The sequence below is a fragment of the Halictus rubicundus genome, chromosome 16 (genome assembly GCF_050948215.1).
Source record: "Halictus rubicundus isolate RS-2024b chromosome 16, iyHalRubi1_principal, whole genome shotgun sequence".
NCBI lineage: Eukaryota > Metazoa > Arthropoda > Insecta > Hymenoptera > Halictidae > Halictus > Halictus rubicundus.
Window position 1 is genome coordinate 7,819,164 of NC_135164.1, and position 12,919 is coordinate 7,832,082.

Below are 12,919 nucleotides of genomic sequence, written 5' to 3' on the forward strand. Positions count from 1 at the left end.
AATCCGTGGAAGCGTTACCCAATTTCGATGAAATTTTCAGAATATATGCAACTGATATAAATCTACAGAACGTATTTTTTTAATTTTCATTACAGGCTCGGGTAAAAAGTTAAATTAAACAGAACGAAGTCGTTTGATCCTTTTCTAAGAAATTATTCCAGTATTAATGGCGTGACTTTTTTGACTGACGTATATAAGCACCTGGGCTATATGGAGATATTTACTTTTTTCGCAGTTCTTGACAATTATAATTTAAAAATTTTTCTCAAATATCATATCTTTCTCAGTTCTTAAAGAAACTCAAGTCATTTGGTCCACTGCGAAAACAGTTATTTCATTTGAAGCGGCGTGTGAGGACATTTTCGACTGACCGTATAAGGGTACCAATGAAAGGGTGTACCTTTTTGTTGACTGCAGAGAAAATGGCGGAATTTGCACGCGTAAATCGGATTCTTAGTTCGTCGGATCGATGGTCGCGTTCCGGGGAAGCGAGTAGGAGGGTTTTGCGGTCTGAAGCGGCACTGGGAACTCTCTCAAAAATCAATTCTCCGTTCCCCGGCGACCGCAACGATTTGCTGCTATTTTTGCACCTATCGGGAACAATCGCGGCACGGAGATTTGCTCCGCGGTCAAAATGAAAATGCGCTCGCGCCGTCTGCGGGTAGGCGAATCATGTTGCGGTGGAACCGACGGATTGGCGAACAGCATCGCGTTTCACTCCGGATCTCTGTGTACGCGCGACGATAACTATTCGTGTGTTTACATCGTAAGTAGCTAGAGGAACGACCATCGGTAATTAGGTCGACTGCGCAAAACAAGTGGCCACGCGGCCCGACCCGGCCCGGCCCGGTCCTGCATCCTCGTTTAAATTCGAGCCCGACTTTTACTCCGACGTGGAAGCGCGTTTCGTATCGATCGTGCACAATTAATGCTCTGACCCCGTATAAAACGAGCGCAAGAAAGAAATCGATCTTTTCGTATGGTGATTCTGGATCTGTTACTGGAGCATCGCAACAACTTCAGAAAAAGAAATTTACTGCTCGATAAACAATGTCCTGCGATTTCTATTTTCGAGTTTGACTTTCGAACGAGTCCAAATTTCACACTAGGTTTACGGAGCACCAGAAGTGACTATTTTACATTACTTCATAAAAATAACATGAATGTATCTGTCGAAATTTGTAGCCACTTTTTCAAATGATATATACCCGAAGAAATAGTTAAATAATTCCTCATGGACGCATCCTTACAATCTCAATATTCGTAAATTAAAAATATTAGAATCCGTCATTTTGACTATTTTCATTCTAAAACTAAATTTTTCTTCCGTCTTGGAAGATTTCCACATACAATATTTAAATGTTTAGTAATCTATTAAATACAAATTTTGTAATGTAACAAATCTTTTGTAACATTTTTTGTAATTTCTTTGAAATAACGCCACAACAATTTCTAGTGGTGCTTTAGAGTCACCACTCGAGTGCAAAGGGTTAATATGGTACGATCCTTTTTTTTTTCGATAATCGGGTATTTAGTGTTCGAATACTTTTTGGATCCACCGAATTTGATTGAATGGCTGTTCGAGGGAATTTTGTAATTACTACGTAACGAGACACTTTCCGCTTTCCTCGACCTATAAAACTGAAGAATCCCGGAATTGGAAAAATAGCAAAATATGTTGTACGTTACTTGTCACGGTCCGCTGTCGTTGCGCAACACGACACGGCGAGCGTCACGGGAGAAAAACAAATCGCCTTCTCGTGTGTCAACCTAATGAAATTCATGGTGGCTCACCTGCGATCTTCCGTTCTCGCATACGACGCCACAGCGCCTCCGCCTTTCGCATCGGCCAGTTCTCCACCTTCGCGCTGAAGCTGCGGAAGAACTTGTACTCCTTGAAGTGCGACATTCTTCTGCCGGTCGCGTGTCCGGATTCGTCGATTGGACCAGAACTTGCAGGCGTGGAAGGCCGAGCTTCCTCGGTCGACATTTTCCGATAGATTCTGCTCAGTTTCTCCTTCGTACCCTCCAGTTTGCCTCTCGAAGTTCTACGCTTCCGTTTGGCCACACACGACGAAAGTCACGAGGAAAAATTTCTGTACTCAAATTCTGTACTGCACAAACATCTCCAGACTCTCAAATTTTTCAATTTCTCCAGAAACACCTCGGTTACCGTTATTCGGACCCTCAAAATTATTATCTTCGAAACGTACTCGTAAGATTCTCTTATTATGCCACCGGATTCCCCGGCTCGTAATTGTTCGCGGAATACTACTCGTTACTTGGAAACACAGAGAGAAATTCTCGTAATTGAAACTTGGATTGTTATTTCGGGGTTTCTAAAAACGGGGGGACGTAAATTTCAGTCTAGCCGATTCATTCATAGTTATTCGCTGCCGTGTGCTCGTTCCACTTTACGTCTTTCCGTGTGTTTCTTAAAGAATTGCCCACTTGTTGCCGCGTGCAGTGGTACTCGAGATTATCGTTTCCACGTTTTCGACGCGTTCGTCGTGTCCCGGTTGAAACGCGAGTGGAAACGGTTTCTGACAGCGCGCGTTGGACTGCGTCGAACGATGTCTGTTTAAACAATAGGAGAGCACCGCTCACTCGATTTCACGCGACACGCGAATTTCACTTGCCCGTGGAACTTGAATCGATTCTAATGAAAAATATCAAGTTTCTTTGTCGAGCGATCTCTTCTCAAGTCGGGCGGATATCGGAGAATTGCTATGAATTGCTGCGATAATGTCAAGCTCACTTTCGGGACTCCCTCGGCTCTTTCTCGGTGAACCACTGTGGACGATTCGCTAATAAATCTTCGCTCGGTGCAATTTACTCGGCTCCGATCTTCGTTTCCAAAGGCTGCAATATTTTAATGCGGTGATTCGCAGCGTATCTGTGGCGCACTTCGAGGATATCTGCGAAGATGAACGGGAGCACTTCTCTGGGATGAAGCTGTGCTCGCAACAGGTGCGAAGAGACCCGAGATCCCTTGCATTATATCCCGGAGGTGTTTCGCTCGAAACTTTCTTTGCTGCTTTCCTATCTTCAATTTCTCGTAATTCTCGTAAGTCGGCCGGCTTAAGAAATTAAACGTAGTTCCCAATTAGTTCTAGCACACTTTCGGGCTCAACTGGAACCGGGGAAAAATTCATTTAAAGGGTCTTTCCGACTCGAGGACACTTGGGAAAAAGTATATCACCGTATGTCGACGAAATGTACGCAGCGAGTGCACCACCGAACGAGTATTTTATTAACGAAGAAGCATTCTCTCGGAACGTTTCCCATTTCTCTAATTATGATTGCAGCGTACGGATTTTACGCGTTTATAAGGAACACAGGTAAAGCTGGCGACCGTGTTAGAAGAACTTGAGAATATTGCTAGATTGTCTTCGATTTATCGATATTAGTTGAAAGAAAATTTTCATTTATTTTCTGTTTGGGACAGTTGACTTGGAGAGATTTTATTTCGCATATACAGGGTCATCCGTTTTTAAACGGCCAAACGTCAACCAGCTATAGAGGACCCGAAATGAAACAACTATCACCCATAACACTTTTTTTGATTCGGTCTTGATTTTTAGATAATTGCAAAAACCCGTCATTTTTTGCGTTCACTTAAGATTATATATATTAGGACTGCAATTACGTATCTTGATGATTTCTCCTTTGTTTGGTTTAAAATAAATAGGGGCATCTCTTTTTATTAAGTCAACTTTTTTGTATGACCTTTGGATCTTGGTTTTTTTGACATGGGGCGCGCCGTGGAGACTGAATGAAATCACTTCGAATCAAAAAAAGTGTTAGGGGTGAAAGTTGTTCCATTTGGGGTCCTCTATGGCCGGTTGACGTTTGGCCGTTTAATAACGGATGACCCTGTAGATCCGCGAGAATTTCTTCTTCCTGATCGGTCATTGAAATTTTTATATTCCCTTATATTTCTTTATCTTCGATCAGTTTAACGACCACAACTATTTCCGACGGTTTTCTAGCAGATTAAAATTAATTTTTAGTGAAATCACAGTTTTTGAATTCGCTTAGGATCGATTTTAAAGGCGACTGCACACAGAAACACGTACACCTGTGTAGCGCAACGGTATCGAATAAATCAAAAGGAATTTATGTTTCGACTTCCTGGAAAATAGATTCGTTTCGTTTGTGACGCTATCGATCATCCGGTACGTTTTTTTTTTCCAGTTCGACGATCATTTTGCGAACACGCCGCGCGTTTCTTCGCCCGCCGAAAGCGTCGGGCGTTTTGTTTACCTGCCAATCGTTCAACATTCGACCAACGAGCAAATCGTCACGGCTAGACGTCCGTTTGCGAACGAGAAAATATGATGTCGACGAGAGCCGCGGAATATCGGAAAGCGAAACGCGGAATGTCGTTTCCGCTGCCGGGGATTTATGCCACCGGAAAGACGAATATGGCTGCGTATTACTTTCTGTCAAATATTGACCTTCTGCCGAGGAAGATTGTGAAAACTCGAGACGTCTATCCGAACGTTTCGCTAAGGAAACGTCGCGATAAATCAAGTAGCTCCTAAAACGGCGATTCGTGCGCTGCAGGAAAATTATTTCCTCGAATATACTATAATTTAATGTTTCGATGCTTACTTTGCCCAAATACCTACAATACGTTGCCTAGAGTATGTTGTTACAGGCATTAGTAATTAATAGAAAATGTTGAACGACTGGTTCTCCTTGAAAAAGATAAATCATTTTATAAGGCCGCTATAGACTGTGCAAAACTTTCTATATTGAGTGTAAATATTCAAACTGCTGCAGAATGATTTATTACCCCTCGAACCTTTTCGAATTACAGTGAAAATAAATTAAGAGAAATTCTTACATTGTTTTAATTTTAACTTGAATTTTCAAACTTTAGAGGAATTATTATAGCGAAAATAAATTAAGAGAATATGAACTATCCCCGAAAATGCACTATCCCCTCTTCTTCTTCATCCGAAATACGACGAAAGCCGGTCCCTAGCCGTCGCCTTATATCGAAATAACACTGTAGTGAGATGTGTGTGAATTTTCAAATTTCCAAATTTTAGAAGAATTATTATAGTGAAAATAAATTAAGAGAATGTGCCCTATCCCCTCGAGAAATGCACTATCCCCTCTTCTTCTTCATCCGAAATACGACGAAAGTCGGTCCCTAGCCGTCGCCTTATATCGAAATAAAACTGTAGTGAGATGTGTGTGAATTTTCAAATTTCCAAATTTTAGAAGAAATATTATAGCGAAAATAAATTAAGAGAATGTGCCCTATCCCCTCGAGAAATGCACTATCCCCTCTTCTTCTTCATCCGAAATACGACGAAAGCCGGTCCGTAGCCGTCGCCTAATATCGAAATAAAACTGTAGTGAGATGTGTGGGTCAGAAATGACTCGGGCATAGGCCTAGAATTCGCAAGGAGTCCGACGGTTAAATTTTGCGATCCTCAGGATTGGCACAGAAAGTGTTTTGCATGAACTGCAATCTGGAAATTATAAATAACGCACAACAATCGGAAGGACCGAAAGAATTTGCGTCGAGCGTTGAAACGTTCTAGCAGAAGGAGAGTGACGGATGAAAAAGTGAGAAAATGGAAATGGAACTTTTGGATATTAATTTAGAAATTGCGAGTATTATCGAGGCACGTAGACGTTCTGAAAATTGCCGGCTGTCATCTCTCTTCACTTTGCTCTCGACTTGGGGCCATCGGAGATGAGCGTGAGAAAGGTTCGGTGTGAATGAAATAGAGACAAAGGTTCGAGCAGTTCGAAGAAATGGTGGAGATAATTCCGCGAATATCATCACATTATCGAGGGGAAACGAGAAATCGTGTTTTTCTATTTCGCGTTACCGGTGGGAAATGAGGAACCTCGTTTCCAGCCGCGTACGATTGACAATTACAGGTTACTCTTGTAACAATGAAGAAGTAAAACAGGAACAAAAGCGGTTTACTTTATTTTATGTATATTCGAATATGGATTATATTCTCGTAATTACTGCCCTTGTAATTGCTTCATGTTTTCGATCTGTTTTCTCTGTAATGAATCAGAGTGGCTTCGTCAAAGGGCATTTTAATTAAAATAATAACATATTGTGAACAATTAAATATTGCAACGAATCGGGCGAAGATTCTAATAATGGAAACTCATATTGATTAAAAAAATCAAAGGAAAGAGAAAAGAATGAAAATTACTATTTGATGATTTGTGAGTAAGGAATTAAATAAACCTGAAATAGGTACACGTGAGTGATACCTTTCTCTGTCGGTGCGGTAATAAATCATTGAAAAACCTCCATTTTGCAATACACTGTTCATGACATTTTAACCATCGACAACGTGTTCAATGGTAAAACAATTAATTTGTTTTGCGAGCAGAGATTACTCTGAAAAATACAGTGATTTCTCTATATACGTCGCCAAGGCCTCGAAGATAAACGTCGCGGAACTATCCCCACGAGGGGCCACGAAGCTCGAGGAGGAGTGTAAACATAACCCGACTCGAGTATGTCTTCTGCGCGATATACGACACTGGCAAGACCCGTGTTGTCGACATATATCGAGAATTCACCGTATAGTATATTCGCGTTGATTACGACCAAATTTTTGCTATTTCCTTTTTGCCTCGGTAAGTTCACGATTGAAAATACAGCCAGTTGATCAGGTTGCTACTATGGAGCCAGATGATCATAATTCATGCGCTGGCTGTGCATCCTAACGGGAATACCGGCGGGGTCAAAAATCCTAATCGTTCAGGTACAAATCCGTTTTATCGGGTCTTATATCGAGCTTGTCTGCCCGCGGAAAATTTTCAATCCGTTCGCAGAGATTAGCGATGTCGTTAATATCGTCATTAGCGGCGCATTGAATAATTCATTTCGCGTTTGCAACTCGGGCCGAGCTCGGGCCAGAAGCTGCCCGTTTACACGGGTTTCCAGCGTTCAATTTTCATCGCGGACGACGCGACGGTGAAACGATCGGGGCCCAACAAAATTAAAACGAGCCGCGCGCAGTTTATGCAAATTACCGTCACTTTCTCGAGCACCGTTTGCCGAACAAGTCTTTGTCACATTGTCACCGGTGCTCGGACAGACGCGGAGGAAGCTATTAGCGGTTGTTCACCGTGGCTCGACACTTCCGGGGTAGTATTCTACTCCTGTACAATTTTCGACCCCTTAATTGCTTACGCTTGTCGCACCGGTACCCGCTAATTGTTGTCTATGCCCAGCGGATTAAGCTTTCGATCCTTATCGACGATTTTTCCTTCCGATCCGGCAACGACTCGCGGCGAATGTGATTATCGGAGTGTTTATGCAGATCTCACGTTTTCTAACTCGACTCTAACAAAATGGAGTAACATGGACATTTTCTTCACATCTCCAATAGGTAGAAAATAATATGAAAATATTCCTAAATTCTTTTAACGATTTTGTGTTTCTCCTACTTAATTTTGCCATTGATGCATAATATCCGCAGTTTAGTGACTATTGTGGATCATAGCGCAAAATTTTCTATGTAAAATCCTACCCCAGAGAATATTCGATCAATGATAATTAAAATTTGGAGGTGTATTAAGTATGCGTAGAGTGTGAATTTTCTCTGAGAAGCTTTGCCACGAAACAGAGGATAAGATACTTTTCTTAGCCGTGACACCCTGTGTGTATCTTTTCTATGTAAAATCCTACCCCAGAGAATATTCGATCAATGATAATTAAAATTTGGAGGTGTATTAAGTATGCGTAGAGTGTGAATTTTCTCTGAGAAGCTTTGCCACGAAACAGAGGATAAGATACTTTTCTTAGCCGTGACACCCTGTGTGTATCTTTTCTATGTAAAATCCTACCCCAGAGAATATTCGATCAATGATAATTAAAATTTTGAGGTGTATTAAATATGCGTAGAGTGTGAATTTTCTCCGAGAAGCTTTGCCACGAAACAGAGGATAAGATACTTTTCTTAGCCGTGACACTCTGTGTGTATCTTTTCTATGTAAAATCCTACCCCAGAGAATATTCGATCAATGATAATTAAAATTTGGAGGTGTATTAAGTATGCGTAGAGTGTGAATTTTCTCTGAGAAGCTTTGCCACGAAACAGAGGATAAGATACTTTTCTTAGCCGTGACACCCTGTGTGTATCTTTTCTATGTAAAATCCTACCCCAGAGAATATTCGATCAATGATAATTAAAATTTTGAGGTGTATTAAATATGCGTAGAGTGTGAATTTTCTCCGAGAAGCTTTGCCACGAAACAGAGGATAAGATACTTTTCTTAGCCGTGACACTCTGTGTGTATCTTTTCTATGTAAAATCCTACCCCAGAGAATATTCGATCAATGATAATTAAAATTTGGAGGTGTATTAAGTATGCGTAGAGTGTGAATTTTCTCTGAGAAGCTTTGCCACGAAACAGAGGATAAGATACTTTTCTTAGCCGTGACACCCTGTGTGTATCTTTTCTATGTAAAATCCTACCCCAGAGAATATTCGATCAATGATAATTAAAATTTTGAGGTGTATTAAATATGCGTAGAGTGTGAATTTTCTCCGAGAAGCTTTGCCACGAAACAGAGGATAAGATACTTTTCTTAGCCGTGACACTCTGTGTGTATCTTTTCTATGTAAAATCCTACCCCAGAGAATATTCGATCAATGATAATTAAAATTTGGAGGTGTATTAAGTATGCGTAGAGTGTGAATTTTCTCTGAGAAGCTTTGCCACGAAACAGAGGATAAGATACTTTTCTTAGCCGTGACACCCTGTGTGTATCTTTTCTATGTAAAATCCTACCCCAGAGAATATTCGATCAATGATAATTAAAATTTTGAGGTGTATTAAATATGCGTAGAGTGTGAATTTTCTCCGAGAAGCTTTGCCACGAAACAGAGGATAAGATACTTTTCTTAGCCGTGACACTCTGTGTGTATCTTTTCTATGTAAAATCCTACCCCAGAGAATATTCGATCAATGATAATTAAAATTTGGAGGTGTATTAAGTATGCGTAGAGTGTGAATTTTCTCTGAGAATCTTTGCCACGAAACAGAGGATAAGATACTTTTCTTAGCCGTGACACCCTGTGTGTATCCTGTTGTCGATTCGCGACAGACTGCCGATCCTATTGTCCGATTTCACCGAGCGTGTCCCATCCGGCACATGGACACGCGAAAAATCGTGCGATCGATAAAGAACGATTACAGGTTACAGCGAGATTAGCGAGAGATTAGCTTATCGACAGGTCGCGTGTTTTTCTTTATTTTACATACTTGAGCGGAACCAGGCGAGACACGGTAACGTATAACACCCCGTGTTTTCCGATAACGGGGACCGGAAAGGGGAAAAAAGTCGATCTGGATAGAATGTTCCGCAGCCTTGAATCGATTGCGCAGAAACCGTTCCCCGAGAGGTTTCCATTGATAATTAGAACCGAATTTTAAACATCGCCGAGGCCGGACGGTCGTTAACGGATAGAAATCCCCGCGAACGCTAATTTTCAGTGAAACTAATTGCCGGACGGTTTATTAATATTCATGGTGTCGTCGTCGTCGGGTGCGTGGTGCAGCACCAAACGCGCCGCGCCAAATACTTTCTTTTCCTATTATTTATAACGGTCGAGGCAGGTGCCGGGAATGCTCGATTAAACGCTATCGTTCGTACGGATTGTTTATAAGCCGGTAAAACTGGTTGTCTAATCGGCCACGCTTGTGAAATCGTCAGTCGGGAGCGGCTGTTGAACGGACGCTCGTTTCTGCTCGGACAAACCAGAACTTGCCAATAAATTACGATCCAATTGTCGCTTTGTCACCAGGCTAATCCTACTTTTGGAAAACGGTCTAACGGACGTATCAGAAACCCCGCCGATTAATCCCGACTATCCTGATAACGGGAATGCAATATTCGAAACAGCAAGCTTGGTCGCAGACATATTGTCAACAAATGTTCTTGACTCTAATTGCTATGAAATACACATTCCGGATTATAAAAGATTCGAAAAGATTCCATTTGGCCAATTAAATGAAAGAATTGATCGCTCTCCAACAGGTGTGCTCTAATTCTTGAGAAGTAATTTCGAGAGCAACTTGATACCAAGAGATTCGCGAACGACTTCAATGAACAGTGAGATTTAATAATACAGAGAAACAGGAATCGGCAGCGTCACTCTATGATTTCGAAACATAAAATTGATCGTAAAGTTTCTTCTAATCCGGTCAGTGTTTAAAAGTAAGACGCGTCTATGGCGCAATAAGTAATCAACTTGTAAATCGGAATATCGCGAAGTCGAGGTTACAATTAACACGTTAGGAAACACGCCGAACGTTTACCGTTGCCGATCAGTTTAATTCGACGCGTTCGCTGGTACAGAATAACGCAAATGAATCGAAGATTGACGACCCTTCAAAACTCTAACGGGGTCGACGCGAAGAACGCCAGGAACACACCGGGAATGAGCTAAACCGGTGGGACGATCAAACGGATAAAAATAGCCCTCCATCGCGACGAAAATATAAATTTCTCGAAAGTGTAATCGTTTCGAAGGGACCGAGCCCCTTCGGTATAAAATTAGCGGGTGCTGATTCCAGCGCTGATTCACTGGTATTCAGGGGAGCGTTTAGAACATTAACGAGACTGTTTCTAAATACGCGATCGCGTAAAATTTATTAATAAAACCTGCCCCGGAACAGTCCTGAACTTTCAGGAACAGTAGGAAGTACGGAACCCTCCGTAAAAAATATTTTGAAATGCCTCGATTTCCCTCGAAATCCGGAAAAAAATGTGACGTAAAGCATTGCCACGCGAAGCATCGCTGTCTTCAATATTTTTTAACAAGTCCGTCTTTTTCCATGTATTTAGTGTATGCAAAAGTTTTAGTCCTTATCAATCGTTCATGCATAATCACTTATAATTAGAGTGGTTATCGACGTACATTAATAAGCAACTTCCACTGACGACGTACCTTCTATGTACAAATAGAAGAAAATCAAAGAAAGACTGAAACTTTTGCGCACACCTAATAGAAATCTGTCTGTTTTCTCCATTCACAATAATTCAATTGCAAACCGTAGGCTAGAATGTTATGGTTGGTGAAAACCTACGATAGTTGTATTCTTGTTGAATGATAATCAGACAGCGTATGCATTTGTGACAGAAATGAGTAGATTAAATGCAACACAGTGGAAATGTTCAGTGTATTTGACCCTGAGTTTACGGCGCACTAAAAGCGACTATTTTACATTACATTATAAAAATATCAAGGACACAGCTATCCAAATAATTAGCCATTTTTGCTAACGTATACCCCAAGAAATAAATTAGTTAAATAATTCAGGATAATTTAGGATGCGTCTTTACAACCTCAATATTCGTAAATGAAAAATATTAGAATAACGTGGTCAAAAAATTGCGCTTAAAAAGACTACACTGGACTGCCATAGAAGTTGCATAATTTTTTTTTAACAATCTTTTATCGCGTTATATGGGAGTCTGCCGTGTTAAAATAATTAAGAGAAGAAGGTGATATAGCTCCCGTGTTTTGCAATGAACGCGGACAATTATCGCAGGCTAACAATAACATCAAAGTTTCGAACAAACAGAAACCTGCTATGCCAGGACACGGTGTTGTAGATCACTGGTTCGAATTCACACAATTAAATGAAATCTTCGTGCAGCGCAAATCTCACTCGAAGAAACAATGTCCCCTTTGTCCCATGGGAAAGCGTCCGCACACGGGAACCGGAAGCGGCAGGAAACGGCTACTTCCGCCTACCGGTAGAAACTAGTGCGCTAACGGCATGCGAGAATTTCCAAAACCGTCGAGCAAAAGTGGCGTCTCGTCTGAAAATTGGATCTTCGTCCCATCGGATAACAACGGGGAAACAGCCTCCTGCGACCGAGCGACCCACTTTCAATTTGTCGAAGCGGAGTTGGAGGTTTCCCGACAATTTTCCGGCTGCAACTGACCAAAGTAGGCTCGCGCCGCGAAGACAATGCCGAGGAACATCCGATCCGACGCGTGTTTCCCTATCGACAGTAGAGAGGGCTACTGTGATCACGACTAATGGCATGAACACTTCCCGGGGTCGAACAATAACCACGTTGTCGATCCGAATTCGGTGTTGTTGTAAAACGTCATCTAGGATTCCAAGCGAAAATCTTGATCGTTTTATTTTTCTGTTAGCGAGGAACGGGAGACCTTCACAAACCTTCAGTTGCCGAGATACAATGAGAAACTTGACTCGTCTGATTCAAAAATCAAGTCTTTATCTAGGCCGAACAGAACTACACGATCTTAGTCAGTTCAATCCAATTACAAAACTTCTATATTTTTCATTATTTTTTCATAGGACTTTTACTAACTTATTCGTGGCATTTTTCTGATTAAAATGACACTAAACACGATAGAATTCGAACTGTATTTAGTGGTTTAATTGACGGTATGTACCTTTGGCCGAGTTGACACGCACTGTCCTACACGATGTATGTCACGACTTTACTACAGTAGCATACAGTAGCTGAAAAGTTTGGATTAACACTGTAGCTAACCAGGTGGATCAGAAATATAAAGGCGACTTTAAGAGAAGTTATTTAATAAATTGACTTAAATTTTCGATTAGCTCTTTTCGCATTTAAAAATGAATAATTGTTTCCAATTTGTTAATGGTAGATTCTTTTTGACTGATTTTCCATTTGAGACAGCAGATATGATTTCCAGGATTAGCGAGTAAACTGTGAATTTGATTCACTTATGACAAAAATTAATGGGTGAACGTCCTATCAGTAGAAGGTTAAAGTAATAATGGAAGATGAGATTAATATTTTGTTTCTGTTGACGCAGAACATTTTTATTTTTGCTCATGGACGACGTGGATCGTTTTTCGTATAAATTGATTTTACCTTGCATGCATGGAATATCCATTACAA

General features: G+C 41.0%; 1 protein-coding gene and 1 long non-coding RNA gene across 2 annotated transcripts in view; both read right to left on the reverse strand.

The window, feature by feature from the left end:
* LOC143362233 (uncharacterized) overlaps positions 1–2,300 on the reverse strand; it is a 67,733-nt gene extending 65,433 nt beyond the window's left edge. The window contains exon 1 of the long non-coding RNA XR_013083615.1: positions 1,795–2,300. This is a non-coding gene — a long non-coding RNA (uncharacterized LOC143362233). The remainder of the gene's footprint in view (positions 1–1,794) is intronic.
* Positions 1–12,919, reverse strand: part of Cv-c (RhoGTPase activating protein) — a 437,455-nt gene that overhangs the window by 242,756 nt on the left and 181,780 nt on the right. The window lies entirely within an intron of this gene.